Source organism: Camelina sativa, chromosome 15, assembly GCF_000633955.1.
Source record: "Camelina sativa cultivar DH55 chromosome 15, Cs, whole genome shotgun sequence".
NCBI classification, from domain to species: domain Eukaryota; kingdom Viridiplantae; phylum Streptophyta; class Magnoliopsida; order Brassicales; family Brassicaceae; genus Camelina; species Camelina sativa.
In genome coordinates this window covers 27,312,235-27,317,147 of record NC_025699.1, presented here as the reverse complement: position 1 = coordinate 27,317,147, position 4,913 = coordinate 27,312,235, and the positions used below count along the sequence as shown (strand labels likewise).

The 4,913-nt window shown below is 35.6% G+C and overlaps 1 long non-coding RNA gene across 1 annotated transcript; it reads right to left on the bottom strand.

Annotated features, from left to right (window-relative positions):
• Positions 858 to 2,676, bottom strand: LOC104747688. Its single transcript, XR_761215.2, has 4 exons — positions 2,459 to 2,676; positions 2,070 to 2,208; positions 1,250 to 1,665; positions 858 to 1,112 (listed from the first exon to the last, which is right to left on the bottom strand). It is a non-coding gene; the product is annotated as an uncharacterized LOC104747688 (long non-coding RNA).

Below are 4,913 nucleotides of genomic sequence, written 5' to 3'. Positions count from 1 at the left end.
TACAAAAGTGTTTAGAGTTCTAGATCTGTTCTTAATTGTTTGAATCCTATTATGATTTAATAATTTGTAATTTCCTCAGAAATTCCCTAGGCCTAGCTTTTTGATCTTCTGAATTTACAACAGTTTTATTTAATATTTTGCATTGCTTTTTCTTTATTTAAATCAATTTGTTTAGCTTAATTATAAAACTCTATAATTTATTGTGTAGTCTAGAGTCTCTGTGGATTCGATCCCTAAGTATTACAGTGATCTCTTAATTTGAGAGAGTAGCTCAGGGTTAAATTTGAGCATATCAATAATCTTCAAAGATTTTTGATTTTTCTTGAGTTTGTTAGAAGAATGTTCTTGAGAAAAAAAGGAGAATATAGAGAGAGTGTTTAGTGCTCTAATACCGTATTAATTTTATAAAAAATGTTTTCTCATTAATGAATCAGAATGTACATTGATATTTTATATACAGTTTAGAAAATAAACTAAGTAAATGGAAGTTTAGCTCATTTATCAACTATATAATACATATATATCTTAATATCAAGTTTAGTGACAATTCTACACCTATGAGGCCATGAGTCTCACCTTCTGATTAAGCTCTCAGCTTTTCTTTTTCTTTTGTAGCCTAACCCAGCCACCTCCGTTCACACCCACAATCCCTTTTGTACCCGGATTTTTCATGCAATACCTATTAAGGGCATGTGCATCGGTTAGGACTGATATTTGGTCCTTCAAATATTTTATTCTTATTTTGAGAGTTTCTTAAGTTTTGTATAGCATTGGTGTCCCTCACAGTTGGTCCCCTAGAAAAAATAATAGTATTTTTAATTAAAAAAAATAATTATTTAAATAAATAAGTAAAAATATATTAAAGTTTTAATTTAAATAAAACATATAATATTGACATTAAAAACATAAGAAAATTACAAAGTTACAAATTTTGCATAAGTTATGCTAATTAGGTAACTCAAAATTGATAGAGATATGTGAAAATCTCAAAACATCTTTCCAGAGACCACCAGCAGCTAAACCAAGTGCCAAACCAATAACTAATTCCTTGACAACACTCAGGCCTTTCAGTGTGGCATGCGCAACCTTGTGTCCTGCCATTTCTTCTCAACCTACCACAAGTTTTATTAAGCATCCATTTCTTCTTTAAAGTATCTTTGGACGTTGAATGGAGAAAAGGTTTGCTCTACTGTAAGATTTTAAAATTACAGTAATACAATACAAAGTTCTTTCAGTAAACAGAACGGACCTGAATCTGGTTGTCTGTGATCATGTATTCTAGTTCCTTCTCTAGACCAGAGACACTAGTCTTGAATGCATCAGCCATCCTGCTCAAATCAACAGACACAAATGGCAGTGTGTACTGGATCAGTGCCTTCTTCCTTATCTGATCATACAGTGTGTCAACGTGGTCATGAAGATGGATGTCCAGCAGCAAGTTCGCTTTCAGACTTGCTAGATATTCCAGACAGGAAGCATAACGGCTGCAACAAGCAAACACTGGGAACAAACTGGCAGAGTAAAATAAAAGCTAAATAGGATACATGCCTTCAATTCTGATCGATCAAAACTTGCCAGGGCACAGAGTCCACCATAGGTAGCAACATCTTGAGGAGCAATGACCTCGTTATAGGAATTTCCAAGTTCTGGATTAACATCTAAGAACTGCACAAGACAATATTCAAGTCCAATAAAACATCCATTTATATACACATACACACTAACACACACACTTTCTTATGGATCAGTTACGTTCTCCTTCTAGTATGCATAAAACCTAAAGCTGGAAACTTTACAGAAGAGACCCAATAAACATCAATCTATATATACATACACGCACTCGCTACAGACTCTGTTTTCTCATTCGGTTCTTGCAAAGAAGGCTGGTACTACTTATTTTCTCTAAATCTTCCATGAGTCTATTTATATTTTCTCTAAACCTCTCCACAATACAGACACAAATCTTCCTATCTACTTATATCCCAGACCTAACTATTAGAATCTTAACTAAGCAGTCTTCATAATCTGAGCCAGTGAAAACAAATAAGCAGGAGAATAAAGAGATTTACTTATTGTGGATGCTTGAGTAATAATCAGAGGATCAAAACGCTCCTTTCCAAGCTGTTCCATAATAGTTAGAACAGAGCTAACAGGCAACACAACATCATCCGTCACAGCCAAAACAGCCTTATGATTAACCATCGAATCCTACAAACACACAAAGACCCCAAAAATATTTTTTTTTAAAAAGACTAAACTTTGATTGCTTTCTACAACGTAAGAGGGATTTTTTTCAGGCCAAAAGCTCTTATGACATGAACAAACGAATCAACGAGAAACAAATCAATTCATTCACGCAATCAACTACTAAGGATGAGAGATTGATAACAGAAACCTAAACTCACCATATTGGGGAAAAATCTCTGTAAAAAGAACAAGAACAGAAACCTAAACTCACCTGGATCTGTCGCTGATTCAATTTCATTCGCCATTTCTTTTTTTTTTCAAATCGAGAGAGAAAGAATAATACCGAAGAATCAAACTCGTAACGGGTTGAATTTAAGGTTTTCGAAGATGAGATCGATGATCTTCTCTCTGCAAAAAAGTAAAATAATTTTGTTGAAAGTTCGAAGCTTTAAAATCTCAGAAGAGAGAGAGACACAAGTCACAAAGGGACAAAGCAGAGGCTGCCACGTGTAATGAAGAACCGAGAAAAATACATCCCCTTTTAAGGAACGTATCTTCGATAATTATCTAATTTCTATTTAAATTTTAATTTTTTTTACTGGAGAACGCAGAAAATATACGCCGCTGCACATGCTCTAAGAAAATTTCATACTTGATTTAATTAAACTAATATTTTTATATTTAATTCCTCCAAAACTTCAAGAATATTTTGTCTTTTACAACTTCTCTCCAAATAAACACACTTTTTAGAATCATACTCGTATATATATATATATATAAGTATACAAATCGGGACACGTACACAAATCAGCAGTGTCATGTGTCAGGTCTTATTCCACCACCAGTTGTTTTTTTGTTGACAATCATTCCACCACCAGTTGTTGTGATGGATATCTTTTTGGTTTTGTGCAACCAAATTTGTCTTCCTCCTTTAACCTTGGAACTCATCCGAAATAACGTTTCAGTTTGAACTAAATTCCTTTAAAATATTGAAAACGCTTATAATGATTGAACCAAAACTACTACATCAACTACGAATAAATTACCTTTTACAATCTCGTAGTTTTTTTTTGTCAACTGATATTATAATAAAACTTGGAAATATACATGATGAATTACAATTTAGCCGGCAGAAAACAAGGATATCCCCAAGGTCTAAAGCCCAAAAGAAGGAAACTAAAACCGGCAAACAAAAGTAGTTCCCGGAGACATAAAACGAAACCAAGAAAAAATTACAAAGTAGAGAAATTAAACCCAAAAAAAGAGGATAAACCCTTAAAATAAAGAATTAGGCAACAAGGCATAAACCCTTACACGATACACTAGTCTTAGAATGCAAGAAAAACTCTTCTCCTCAAACACTTGGATGAGAACTACCAAGGATGCCCACAGCCAATTCTTAAGCTAAGATCAACCAACTCCTATCATGAAGAGAAACCAGTCTCTAGTAACAGAACCAAAGACTTCATAACCCGGCAAGCAAAGACTCGAAACGCTTCCAAATGCGATGATGACGACAACAGCGTCCAGAATCGTCTGTGTAGAAGTCTTACAAAAAGCACTCAGATCTCAAAAGATCTGCAAAGCAAAGACAAGGAGCGCAACCTAACCTCTCGATAAAACCAAACTCAAAAGAGCACGATGATGGAACGAAGAAGCTATAAACCAGAACGAACAAACAACCAAGAGAAGAGCCCACTGCAAACAACTAAGACTAGCATAACTTTTAAACAAACTGAAACCTAAGCTTAGAAAGGAAAACAACCTTAAGGGAATCAAAGGCTGGAAAAGTAGACCAAAGGTGATGGACAAGACAATGGCTGGGCAGATAAGACGCAATCACAACCAAACAACACGAGCGGCTTCAAAACTACGAGAAACACATGAACGGAAGCAAACGAAGGGAAGGGTCAAGATGATATATTATTCTTCTAGTCGTACCGTGGAACTACTAGCTCCGGAATTAAAACCATCACCTTGCAACCACAAAACCCAACAATGACTGCTCCTACCGTAATGACATAACCCAAGATCGAGACTCAAACCAAACCACAAGACTCCCCAATCAAGGGCCAAACTTCAACCACATCTACAACACTAAACACCTCACCCTAGCTAAACGGTACAGGAGCGCAACTGATGATACCATATGATCAGAGCAAACAGGGGACAAACTAAGGAAGACAGTAGAGACGAACAGGATACCGAGATAATGAAGAGTCGAAATCCAAAGGTGCAAAGATTTGTCGAAAAAAAGAGAGGGAAGAGCAGTCGCAAAGAGAACCAGGAGCCTCCAATTTCGTATATACTCAACAAAGATAATCAGCGGTCATAATTGAGCCTAGCCAATATTTCCCTCCGTGAATCGCAAACAGAAGCGGCAGCCTTAGCACACCAGCAACCATCACATCCAAAGAATCTGGAACCCAAGACACAATCCCACTAGATCTGAAGCTCCACATCTGCAACTCCGTATCGCCAAAAACCACCATACTTCCACCACCGCATGATACAATCTCGTAGTTAACTAAGTACATATCTATTTAAATGAGAATATTCTTTTACCTACCAACTAGGTACTAACCCGCAGTAGACCGCCGGCTGAACATTTTATTTTAGAAAAATTTGCAAAAATTGTTTATTAATTAAATTATTTATAATGATTTATGATTGAAATTGTTGGTTTGGAATCTTAGCAATTTTTTCAATTTTTAATATGTTTATTG